A 13,532-nucleotide genomic window follows, 5' to 3' on the forward strand; every position below is an offset into this window, starting at 1 on the left:
GGAAGAAAATATAGAAGTATGTGCTGCTGAGGTGACTACACCCTTCAAACCATTGACGATCAAAGGATTAGTCCAACCTGTCAAGGATCAGAAGATCGTGATGAATGATGGTGGTTTCGTCCCCATGAAGCCCCCAAAGTATCAGAGCTATTCGTTTGATTTAACCAAGGCACCAGAGATCTATGAAGAGTTGGTGCGGGCGAGAGTAATTTTGCCCGATAGTGCCAAAAAGATGCCCAAGCCCGAGGAACTCAGGGGGAAAAAGTATTGCAAGTTGCATTATACCTTCAACCATTCTATAGTTAATTGTGTCCAGTTTAGAGATTGGGTACAAGACCTTATAGTGAAAGGTAAGCTGCTACTTGATTCACCCCAGGCCAGTATGATGGTGGATACTAACCCTTTCCCGGAGGCTCCTATCAGTATGATCAACCTCATTTTTAAGGAGCCGGGGTCATCAGCTGAGTAAGAGTGCCATGAGGGGACCAGAGGACCAGGGACAGATTCTAAGGTTGTCAACCATAAAGGTGGAGAAGAAAAGCAAGTAGACAAGGGGGCAAAGAATTGCCCAAGGCCAGTTCGAACAAAGCAAAGCAGGAAGCAAATTACATATCCATTCCAATATAAAAAGGGAGTTACAAATCATTCTATTCTAAAAACTTTACATCTTTACAAAGAATGATTATTCTAGAATGGTATGTTCGCATGATGGTAAAAATTCTATTAGGTTCGGCTAAGACAGTATGATTGTTTACAAGTTCGGACTTGGCTTGTTCTAATTCCGAAGATGCCTTTTCTACCCCTTCGATTTGATGTTCAAGTTTGTCTAGAAGAAGTGCTTGTTTTGCCATAAGGACAATCAGTTGCTCTTCCAGTTTCTGGATTTCAGAAGAAACCACTTTAACTCTTTCTTTAGTCTGCATGCTTGCTTCCATCAGTCGGTTAACTTGGGTAGAAGAGTTTGATTCTTTTTCCATAAAGCATTTTGCCCGGTTAGCCTGTCTATCCGCTCTCTGGTATTTGATCGGATCATATTTATATATATTTTTACTTCGAATTCACTCGTCTTTTCTTAGTTAGTTCCTTATATTTTTGAGCTATTTACGTTATTTTTGTGTTTATAGGATTTGTTATGCAAAGAAAATAAAAATAGAACAAGTGAAATTTTATGTAATAAATTCGTCAAAACTGTCTATGTAGATCAGCTTTTAAATTAAATTAAAAAAAATTAATAATGATAAGTCATGATGATGTTTGAAACATCATCATGATTCATGTTGTGAAGGGAGAAGAAAATGCACGGCAAATGATAAGAAAAGAAATAAAAAAAGGAAAAGAAAGAGAAAAGAAAAAGAAAGGAATGATAAGAGGATATTTTTTTGGACAGAGGAGAGGAAGACTCGAACAAGGGAGAAGAGAACAGAAAACAAAAGAAGAAAGAAGCAGCTTAGCTACCTGGCTGGGAAGAAAAAGGAATAAAAAAATATATGAAAGAAGAATAAGAGGAGGACAGGAGCACAGCGCCAGGGGGGAGAAAAGAAAGCTGCCTTTGCAGCGAGAAAGAGAAGAGAGGCACGGACAGGAGAGCAAAGAGAGGCAGGTCAGAGGTCAGAGGAACGAGGAACAGAAGGCGCGGGGAGAGAGCAAGGCAGAGAGCAGGGAAAAAAACAGAAGGAGCAAAGCTGCCTTCTCTCTCGGTTAAATCTTTCCAAACTTATATTTTATTTCTGTTTTAATAATGTGTAACTAAATTTATTTTGGCTAGAGGTTAATTCAAAGCCATGAAAATATTTGTAATATAAATTGATTACCTTCAGTTGTGATTTCTGAGTTGTGATTTAATTTGCTTAACTGCTTGATTGATAACTTATTTATGTATGTCGATTAAGAATGCATACTTAATTTACATGCATGAATTTGACGCTAGAATATAAGGGAGTTTCACCTAATCGTTATAAACTTATATTCACAAGTAGTGAAGGTTGCTAGTCACAATCACGTTAAGTAAACTCTTGGCATAAGTTTCATGCAAATCATAGTAACGAGTGCCTCGTCAATGCTTATGTTTTTCATAGAACTTAATGATTCTTGCTTGTATCTCTATTATGCAATTCATGTAGGGAACTTGTAGGGAATGTTTTGAATTGTTGTATGCGTTTTTCCGTCCAATTCAATAACTTAAGGAAAACTTGAAGATTAAAAAAAGTGCTGTTCACGGTTAATCTGAAGTATTGAGATTTACAATTTATTGAAAGAACAACTGAAAATCAATTTAGGTTGCATATGTGTCATGTGTGGAGAAGGACCCTCTAGCTAGTCCGTCACATATCATTTCACCTTAATTTCATGCTTTTGTCAATTCTGTAATTTATTTAAGTTTAATTTACTTCTCGTCAAAACCAAACCCCCCCCCATTATTAAATTATATTATTTAGTTAGTTTTCATTGTTGTTAGTCTTTTAATTCAATTTTCGTCCATTTCAGTTCCTAGTGTCTCAATTGATTGTTTTCATTATTTTGAGTCATTCTAATTGTGTTTCGAGTTATTAGAGTTTTTAGCCTAGTTTTGTGTCCTTGAGTCTTGTTTAATATTTTTAAATTAATTTAGAATAGATTAGCAATCCCTCCTAATCCCCGGCCTAGAACGATACCCTACTTACATACTTTACTACAATTGTCAAAAAGAGGGTTTAATTTGTGTGTTAACTTATTTTACGCATCAGTATTGTTCCCTCAGAGCCCTCAGGTTCTCGAAGAAAGAAAGAAAGGAATCGTGCTGAGGCTTGGACAAACGACCAGTTTTGAAAAATTCAGTTATGACCTTCTCAAGATCACAGAGAGCCTTGAGACTAAATGACGCGGTGAATTCCTTCTTTGCCCACTCCTGAAAGATTTGCTGTTGCTCCGAAGACATGGAGGTTGCTGAAGGCTGCGTTGAAGATTTCAACCGCGTCTCAAGTCGCCCGAGTGCTTCAAAGAGTTTGGGCAGCTTGGCAGGATCAGAGGATGGGAAAGGAGGAGGGTCCGGCGTGATAGTTCTCTCCGATGAGACAATGCTTATTGAGGGGGTAATCTCTGCCTGTTTAGTCTGCTCAACTCCAGAGGGGGAAGTACTAATACCTCCAGAAGATGAATGAGGATGGGGGCGCTTTAATTTACGAGCTAATGGAGGAGGGGAAGTTTCTTTTGAAGCTTGCTACAAAAACCAAAAGACTCGGTCAAGATAATCTGAATACAGGTTGAAGTAAATGAGGTTCTGGAGAAAAGAAGTTTACCTGACTCAGCCCCGGAGTTTCACCAGAGAATGTACTAACCCTTGGTTGGGGAGAAGGTTCTTCACCACCGGCAGGAGGGGAATGAGCTGCGCCTGAACCTGTACCTGCATCCTGGATATATCCAAAGAAAGGAGTAATTATCAGCAAAAGGGTCACCAGAGGAAGAAGCAAGAAGAAAACATTCCAGTACCTGAGCCTGATCTGGAGGAGGAGAAGAAGGTTCATCAACTATCGGGCGAGCAAACGCCTTCGAAATCGCTGCATCTGAAGCTACAGGGATCTCAGGAACTATGGGTTCTTTATCCGAGACCACTAGTGAGGGAGGTGGCTCATATACTGAAGATGGCTGCAGGAAACATAAAAAAGAGTTAATTGGGTAGCAATGCGCAGAATTTCAAGGAGGAAATAATAATTTACCAAGGGATCATCCTCATCCACGAAGTGCAATATAACTCCTGTGGACGGATCGAATTGAGAGGAAGGGGTCGCATCCAGAGCAGTGGAAGAAGTCATAGATCTCAGAGGGGGTCCATGACTAGGCAAAGAGGCAGATGCACCAGCCTAGGAAAACAAATAGGAAAAAGGAAAAGGGCTTAGCTATTAAATCCATAAAATTGGAGGGTTAGAGGTAGGAAAAGTACCTTAGCAGGATTGGTCTCAGAGGGGGAAAGATTTTTCTGTCGGGCAGGTCGTGGAGAAGCCTCGGGCGAAGAGAGCATTTCATTTCTCGCAGCCTGATCAGAGTAATCAAATTCAGGGTTGTATGAAAGTAAGAAAGTATACAATAATATCAGTCATACCTCGAGTTCTCGAAGGGCGGTGTCTCGCAATTCTTCGGCCTTTTTAAGCATAGCAGCCCGTAGTGGTTCCTCCTTGGAAGCAAGGATTGGCCTTTTAGATGCTTGAGGTCCTGTTGATCGATGAAAGGGACAATTAGATAAAGGAGGAAGGCAGCAGTTCGATATAGAAAAAGAGAAACTCACTCGAAGATTGTTGTTTCTTTCTGCCTGTCTCAGGAACTGGAGCAGAGGTGACTCCTGATTTAGAAGAAATAGTAATCCTTGCCCGCTTACTCTTTCGGGTAGGAATTGGTCTTGTGGTTGTCGGAAGAGGTGCTGGATCAGGGTCGGAATCTTTGGCCATGACCACTTTCTTTCGCTTAAGGGCTTTGGTGATTGCCGTGGGTGTTCCTTCAGCCCTTGAATCCCCAATGGATTCTGAGATGTTTGTCCCTTCCCCGGCTTCTCGTCTCTTAGCCTCTGCGGCAGCACCATGAAGAATTGCAGCATCAGCAGAGTCATCTTCGGATTCAATGACTTCCAATTCAACATCCACTGGAGCTGCAGAAATCAGCAAAAGTAAGAATAGAAGGACTTCAGAAGGGAAGCCAAAGCAGGTTGAAAGAGAAGTACCTATCAGAAGTAACCGGTTTTTCTCTTGAATCATCTCCTTCCAATTTGCAAGCTCGCCCGAGCCAGGATATGATTTAAGAGAAAGCTGGCTGAAGATGCGATCGTGATTCATCTTTAAATCTCTTCCATACTTTTTAGTCCATTTCTCCTCCCACTAAGAGGAGAACAGCGAGGTACATTCAAAATTAAGAACAACGGGATGTCGGGCTGCTTGACTCATTACATCCAGGCTACGTCGGGCGGCTCGGAAAGTCACTTCAGTTGGGGTTTGTAACCGGAATGAGGTGCCACAATGGACAGAGTCGAAGAATGGGACAGGTATAGCTTGCCTAAATCCTAACTGCCGACTGCAGAAGTTAGGATGGTACACCTTCAAGCCTCGATCATATCTATTGCCCCGAACCCCCCAGGCCAAGTCTCTTGGTTGAATACAACTGATAAATTTTTCTCTACAAAAGGAGGTAGCATCCTCACCAGGGGCATCTTGGAAGGCTTGGTCAGAGAACCAAGGGTATCTCCTCAAAACTGACGCACCCCATTCCAAGTCTGATCGAGTCCTGCAGACTCTGAAAAAGTAAAAGCAGGCGAAGGTGGAATGGTCTGTAGGAGGAGCTTCTGCTAGAATTCGGGCAGGAGCCACACCCTCTGGAAACTCTAGATTGGCAGCCTGAAATTCTGGAAAATACCATTGCAGCCAGATTTGTATCATCCAGATTGGTCCATTCAAGTTGGTCTCGAAGGGCTCATCCTGAGTCATTTCAAAAAGAAGGTGATAAAGGTGGGAGAGAAGAAATGGACCTGTGGCTACATCATCAAAATTATGAAGAACCTCCACCAAGGGGATCCATTCTACCCTCACTCCCTTGGATTTGTTGGGGAAGACATGCTTATTGAGCCAGTAAAGGAGAAAGTACATATGCTCTTGATTTTTGTTAGCCCGAGGGGAGCCTACTCCAAAATTTTCCTTCACAAAAGGGATGAATCCCTTAAAGGAGGTCCCATAGCTCTTGAAAGTGACGGAGTTATAGCTTAGAGGAAGGAAGGTTGTGGAAGAACTCGAGCTCCCGGTGGTAGAAGACGGGACCCAATCTTGAGAAACATCTACTGTCCTGCCCGACGGCCTCAACCCGAAGACCTGGGCTATATCAAGAATGGTGGGAGACATGGGGCCCATACGAAAATCGAAGGTATTTGTGCCCGTATTCCAAAAGAGGAGAGCAGAAGCAAGCAATTCGGGCTTAGGGACAATAGAAGTCTTCGAAAGCTTGAGCAGTTCATAAATACCGTTATTCATCCATTTCTGCTTGAAGAAAGGCTCTAATTCGTCAACCCATTGGGCCCAGGTGGGATCATTCATCAAGGGAAATCCTCGACGATATGATGACCATTTCGAGGAGGAGATGCCCGACCCAGCCAGATAGGGATTTGGGGAAAACCAGTTTCCCCTGGGCATGTTGTCTTCCACTACTGAGGGGACCCGGGAAATCCAGGCGGGACCCAATGATTGTACCCCATGCGTCTCAAAGAAAAGCTTAGAATGCAAACCTGCCCGCGGGCGATGCAGCCCGTTGAGTAGACGACGTAGGGTGGCGATTCCGTCGCCAGACTCATAAGATGGTGGGGTTTGGCTGGATCCTGAAGCCACTTGATGAAGATAGAGAAAGAAAAGAAAGAAAGAGGATAAAGATGCAACCTTGTCGGGCAACAAAGAAAGATAGTGGGGAAGTAGGAAAGTTTTTTTTTCCGCAGAAGGATTCCTTTCGCAGAAGTTCAATCGCAAGGTATTCGTGGGTTTAATAGGGAATCTCTTTCAATTAATATTGGCGCCTGGAATTCCAGGTTTAATATCAATTGAAGGGGGCACTGTTTGGGTTAAAAACTGAACTTTAGGCCCAAGGATAGAGTCGGCCCAAAAGGAGGCCTAGAGGAATAGAAGATCAAAGCCCAACCGAGACCTGGGAAGGCAGGAAAGGGCCTTTTCTGACTTGATACAATTCACAAAGGCCATTTGCCTACCTACCCAAGGACCAAGTGGTGTAGACTGATTAGACTGCACAGCCCATAAAGTACTTTATGGTGGCATTACATGTAATAAAGTTGATGAGTCATCACCCTCAGACCGCATTCGGGCAAAGCTGTTGCTACAGGAGCCAAACCGAGTAGTCTATAAAAGGAGGAAGAGAAGACAGGAATAAGGACACTCAAACAAACAGACACTCAAACAAACAAACAAAAGCACAAACTCTGCTCAAAAAGCCAGATTTGTCTTTCAAAACGAAGCTGTAGTCAGCCCAAGCTTTCATCCCCCTCGGGATAATCTTTTCTCCTAAACTTTGTAATAGCTCTGCTACCTTGTTCAAACTTGTTGTAGTATCGATTCACCCTTTTGTATTCTCCTTTCCCCTTTCCACCTAAACTTTCAGACCTTTGACAGAACCACAAAGATAGGGACCTGCAAGACGATCAGCCTTAATTGATAAGGTTTAATCTTGCCCGACCTGCTTTGTTCTGTCTTTGTCTTTTCTTTCTTTAAAGTCTAGCGATATGTTGTATGTTTTTAGTTATATGCAAGTTGTTTCTAGCAAAATCACGATGACAAAGCTTTCTCAACACTTGGATCTGATTTAAATATATCTTCAATGCTTAAATTAGATCCAAGTCCTAAGCCCGCAGGCATGTAAATCTGATTAGTTTAAAAGTCCTTGGCCTCAAGGCATAAAAAAGAACTTTATGTGGACTTAACCCATCCACGACAATCCTTGATAAACGAGAAGTCCGAAGTTACTTGGGGCGCAAGTAATCGACCTACCTTCTAGTTTTCTTTCTATTATATCATCATAGAACGCTTAAGCATGGGATGAACTCTAATGGAAAGCCTCAAGGCCTACACCTAAGGCCCCACAAAGGCATCCATTTGGATTCATCCTATTCAGCGATCTTAAGAGTCTAAGCATAAGAATGAACTTTGATGGGAAGCCTCAAGGCCTACACCTAAGGCCCCACAAAGGCACCCATTTGGGTTCGTTCTATTCCTTGGATTCGGGTAATCAGAAATATAATGGTTAGAAGACTCCTACAATCACAAGAATACATATGATGTGTTCGAGTACTGGTTTAGTTATGTATGGGAAGCCTCAAGGCCTACATTTAAGGCCCCACAAAGGCACCTGTTATAACTAAACACGGTTTCTTGGATACATATATATATATATATACAATGAAAGAACGACAACCATTTTACATCTGCCATGCTAAAGATGGCAGTGGCACGCCTGAGCACCTAAATGTTAACCTTGATTGTGAGCCTCAAGGCCTATACCTAAGGCCCCACAAAGGCACCTCTCAAAGTTAACTATGTCCTTCTCTTTCAGCCTTGCCCGAAGAGCCTTGCCCGAAGAGTCTTGAGTGGGGTGCTCAAGAATGACCTGTTTGGGTTGATATTTGAACTTTGGACTAACAGGAAGAGAAGCCCAACAAGAACCAAGGAGGGGGTTTTGCCTGAAGCCCATCACCTAAGCCCAAATATTCATTTCAAGATTTATGAAGTACTCACCCATTTAATGCAAAGGCTAGTGTATTGAAAGAAGTGACACTTGATGGAAATCAATCTACTCTCAACCCAAAAGCACTTTCTGAATGGCAGAGTACGTAAATTACTGATGAGTCACTACCCTTCAACTACTTTCGAGTAGGAGCCAAGCTGCAAGCAGTTAGGCTAATTCGCCTATAAAAGGAGGAAGAGGGCCCAGAGACAAGGATACTCAACCAATTAAACAACCAAATACCCAAACTCTGCTCAAGCCAGATTTTCATACGAAGCTGTAGTCAGCCCCCAACCTCAATCCTTTTCAGGATTAGCCCTCACAAAAGCCATCTTTTGTCTAGTTTAATAACTCTACTGCTCACCAAGTAGTATTGATTTTCTTGTAACTTTATTTATCATCCATTCTCCCTTGAAATCCTTAGACCCCTGTAATGGCAAAGAAAAGAAACGGCGAAAGTGGCCAGCCTGGGGTTGGCTAGTTGGCTGAAAGTGGCCAGCCCTTTAGCCCTTTGGCCTTTTCTGATTTCTTGGGGCCCTATTAGATTCCACAACCCTCTGGCCTAGCCCTCTGTTGGAGACGATTTTCGGGCTATTTTCGACCCTCTGGCCCTCTGGACCCTTCGGTTGGAGATGGCCTTAAAAGGGAAAGGGTATTGTAAGCTGCACCATACCTTCAACCACTCTATCACTAATTGTGTTCAGTTCAGAGATTGGATACAAGATCTCATGGTTAAAGGGAAGTTGCTATTAGAGAAACCTCAGACCAACATGATGATTGACACATGTCATTTCCCAGAAGCCCCAATCAACATGATCAACTTAATATGGGCCAGGAAGGAGAAGGAAAAAACCACTTGGGAGATGAAGGTAAGGTGAATAAGCCTATAGATGGAGCTCTCTAAACAAGTCAAAAGCAGCTGTAATAAAGGGGGGAATGTTTGTACAACTCAATACCAACGGAAACACCAGATAGAGGTGTCCCCAGCAGGAACCATAATCAATCAAAAAGTGATCAAAGAATAGAAAGAAAGAAAGAAATTTCTGCTATTGAAAACGCAGAAAAAGGGATTCGGATTAAAAGAAGATTTCATTTCATAAGGGGATTACAAAAATCTTAATCCAATAACTTTACATCTTCAGCTAAAGCAACTATTCTAGAGAAGTAAGTTTGCATGATAGCAAAGATTCTATCTGGCTGTCCTAAGTACATATTGCTATTCACTAGTTGATTCTCAGAATCTTCAACTTCTTGCTAGGCTTTCTCCATCTCCTCTACTTTCTGGGAAAGTTGGTTGGAAAAGGTCATCTTTTCAGCTTTAAGTAATGACAGCTGCTCCTCTAAACTCTAAATTTCAGAATCAACCACTGTGATCCTTGCTTCCATTACTGGTCCTTCCTCTACCAATTGCCGGAGCACAGTTGTACTCTTCACATGCTTTTCTCGAAAGCACTTTACTCTATTAGAGGCTCACTCTGCCTTAAGATGCTGATCCCTTAATGCTCGCAAATTCTCGAAGAAACTCAGAAATGACTTGTATTGAGCTGGGGGCAGCAGCTCAGCTTGGTGAAGTTCAAAAAGGGCTTGTTTCTACATCATAAAGTACCTTAAGACTAAAAGAAGTTGTGAAGCCTTTTTTTCTCCAATCCTTGAAAAGCTTGCGAGCACGCTGAAATAAAGGGAGCTCAGAAATTGTTGGAGGAGATTGTAGTTTGTTTTTAATCTGGCCAAACTTCTTCACTAGATCGAGTAAGGATGTTGTTGATGAAGCTGGGGGCATGTCTCTGACACTTTCAGTTGCAACAACAGGTACAACTTTAGAAGGAAGAATGGGAAGGTTCTCAAAAGAAAGAGTGGAAGTAGGAGAAGTTGTTGCAGCAGTCTTGGCTCGCTGCTCAGGACAGGGGATAGAGGCCCCTGTAACCTCGAAGACTGAAGAAAAATGTGGAAGATCTCCCTTATGCACCAAGCGTGGAGGGGACTTGTCCGAACCCTCTCCAGGATCCTGTTGCAACCAAGACAAATATGATAAGAGAGAAGTGTTCAAGCCAGGAAAAGGTAAAATATGAAAGATCATTATACCTGAGATAAGCCCGGAGCTTTAGAAAGAAGAGGAGGGGGAGTAATCTCTTGTGATTGTGAGGAAAGGTCTTCTTTACCTATTGGTGGAAGAGAAATGGTACCCGAGACCTCAACAGAAGCCTGCGAGAGTAGAAGAAGTAGTGAAAGCCAGTAACTAACCTGTAAGAAAAGAGAAGCAAGAAGAATCAAATAAAAAATATACCTGTGGAGGAACTTGAGGCTTAGAAGGATTGGTCACCTTGGACGCTACAAGAATCTCAGGAATTATCAGCTCTCTAAAAGTAGGAGTTGGTGTGTGCTAAAATTCTTGTACCAAGGCAGGCTGAAAATATGGAAGGATAGTAAGTTGAGAAAAAGAATTTCGGGTATAGGATGGCAGAAACGGATACTTACCGAATCATTGTCATCCTCCACATAATGCATCATATACCCAGTTCGATGATCAAACTGAGAAATTGGAGTCACCTTTAAAGGGGTGGGTTGTGCTTGGAAAAAAAGGGCTTGCTTTGATCGGGCTGAAGGAGAAGAAGCTTCAGGCAAAGAGATCTTCTCTGCTCGAATTTCCTGATACAGATAATCGGGTAAAAAAGTTATCAAAAAGAGAAAGAGGGGAAAGAATTCTAAGAAAAGAAGGGGGCAGTCTATACCTTTAATTCTTCAAGGACCGCATCTTGGGGATCTTTAGCTCTTCGTTGGCTTTCTACATCCAATGGAGCGTCCTTTAAAACCAAAGAAGGCCTTTTTGATAACGAAGGTCCTGATTACAAGAAGGACCAAACCGTTGTTTCCCAAGCGTGAGGTATGAATGGAAGATTAAGGTAAAATATACTTACTGGGGGCTTTTTGTTTTTTCTTATCCACGGCAGTGGTAGAGGCTTTTGAAGCAGAAGTAGCTTTGAAAGACTTGGAGGTTTGAGCTCTTGTACTTCTCCTGGTTGGGGATGCCCGCTTAGATTTTAGTCGTTGTTCAATATCAGAATCAGAGGTATCCGTCACAATAATATGTGACCGTTTAGGGGCCTAAGTACTTATTTTGAGCTTTCCCTTAACCTCTAAGTCTCCAAGAAGGTCAGAGGTATCCCCACATCCTCTAATTTCTCACCTTCTAGCTTCGTTTGCAGCTTCTTGAAGGATCAATGAGTCGGCAGATTCTTCTTCTGACCCAACATCTGTCGTTTCTATGGTCCTTTGGGCTGGAGGGAATGAAAATTATGAAGAATTAAAAAATCATTGATGTATAAAGTTTTTTTATAAAGAAGGAATTGAGAGCACAGAAAGTACCTATCAAAAGAAGCTGATTCTTTCGAGAAACCATTTCTTTCCAACTTTTAAGTTCACCTGAGCTAGGAAAAGATCTGAGAGAAAGTTGGCTGAAGAGACGGTCATGGGCTTCCTGCAGATCTCCTCCATATTTCTTGATCCATTTCGCCTCCCACCAAGAAGAAAAAGCCGAAGTATACTCAAAATTAAGGATCAAAGGTTTTTAGGCAACCTTGCTCATAACCTTAAGGCTATGATGGGCAGCTTGAAAAATATCTTCTTGAGGAGATAGGAGGCGGTATGAGGTACCACAATGAATAGAATCGAAAAATGGGATTGGGGTAGCTTGCCTAAAGACCAGTTGTCTACTACAGAAGTTAGGATGATAAACCTCCAGTTCGCATTCATAACGATCGCTGCGAACTCCCCAGGCTAAATCCCGCGATTGAATACAGTTGATAAATTTCTCTCTGCATAAAGGGTCAGCGTCCTCTACAAGAGCATCTTGGAAAGCCTGATTAAGAAACCACGGACATTTGCGAAAAAAAGATGCTCCCCATTCTAAGTCTGCCCGAGTCCTGCAGACTCTGAAAAAATAAAAGCAGGCAAATGTTGAATGATCTGTGGGGGGACCTTCGGCTAAAATTTGGGTAGAGGCTACACCCTCTAGGAACTCTAAGTTAATTTCCCGAAACTCTGGGAAGTACCATTGCAACCTTAATTGGATCATTTAGATGGGCCCATTAAGGTTGGTCTCAAATGGTTTACCCCGAGTCATTTCGAAAAGGAGATGATAGAAGTGAGAAAGGAAGAAGGGACATGTGGCTACATCATCAAAATTGTGAAGGGCTTCTACCAAGGGAATCCATTCGACCTTCACCCCCTTGGATTTATTGGGAAAAACATGCTTGTTGAGCCAGTACAAGAGAAAATACATATGCTCTTGATCTATGTTGGCATTAGAAGAACCTGCACCAAAGTTGTTTTTCACAAAAGGGATAAAACCCTTGAAAGACGTCCCATAACTTTGAAAAGTTGTTGAGTTGTATTCTAACTGAAGAAAGATAGCCGATGTGCCCGAGCTTGTACCCGAACTTTCAACAATCGGGCGAAGAGTGAGAGCCCAATCATGAGTTATGTCCACAATTATGCCCGATGGTCTTAGCCTGAAAATTTGTTCCATATCCAAGATAGTAGGAGACATGGGACCCATCGTGAAGTCAAAGGTATTGGTGCCCGAGTTCCAGAAAAGAAGAGCAGTGGTCAATAATTATGGCTTTGCCACTGTGGTGGTCTTTGAAAGCATTATCAGCTCATAGATACCGTTACTCATCCATTTCTTTTTTAAGATGGGCTCAAGCTCATTTATCCATTTAACCCAAGCTTCATCGTTCATTAAAGGGAAGCCACGGTGGTGATTTGACCACTTGGACGAAGAAATGCCCGATTCAGCCAGAAACGGGTTTGGAGTGAACCAATTGGCCTTGGGCATACTGGCTTATATTGCAGAAGGAACTTGAGAGACCCATGCAGGTCCCAGTGAGTGGACCCCTTCCTCCTAAAAAAAGAGTTCAAAATGTAGATCTATCCGAGGATGATGAAAAGCATTAAGCAGACGGCGTAGGGTGATTATACCCTCACCAGATTCATATGAAGATTGGTTTGAAGAATTTTTTGGGGCCATCGATTAAGATTTGGAGGGAAATATAAAAATGAAATTTTTAAAAGGGTAGAAAAGAAGAAGCCAGAAGCAGGAAAGATTTTTAAAAGCCTTAGGAATTTGGGAAAAATTGGAAAATCAGAGGTTTTAAGCCGTTTAAAGGAAATGACATAATGAGTTGTTGATTAAAGGGCAAAAATCGTGGGTTAGTGGAAAAGACTCAGTTAACGACGATTGCATTAAATGACGCTCATACCGAGTGTAGGCGCGTGGTAACTATTCAATCATTATTAAAACGCCT

At 42.2% G+C, this 13,532-nt stretch overlaps 1 pseudogene; it reads right to left on the minus strand.

Moving 5' to 3' along the window:
- Window positions 1-3,057: 3,057 nt before the first annotated feature.
- LOC126603237 (proline-rich receptor-like protein kinase PERK8) lies at window positions 3,058-3,788 on the minus strand (annotated as a pseudogene).
- Window positions 3,789-13,532: the final 9,744 nt, after the last annotated feature.

This window comes from Malus sylvestris, chromosome 15, assembly GCF_916048215.2.
Source record: "Malus sylvestris chromosome 15, drMalSylv7.2, whole genome shotgun sequence".
In the NCBI taxonomy this organism is placed as follows: Eukaryota; Viridiplantae; Streptophyta; class Magnoliopsida; order Rosales; family Rosaceae; genus Malus; species Malus sylvestris.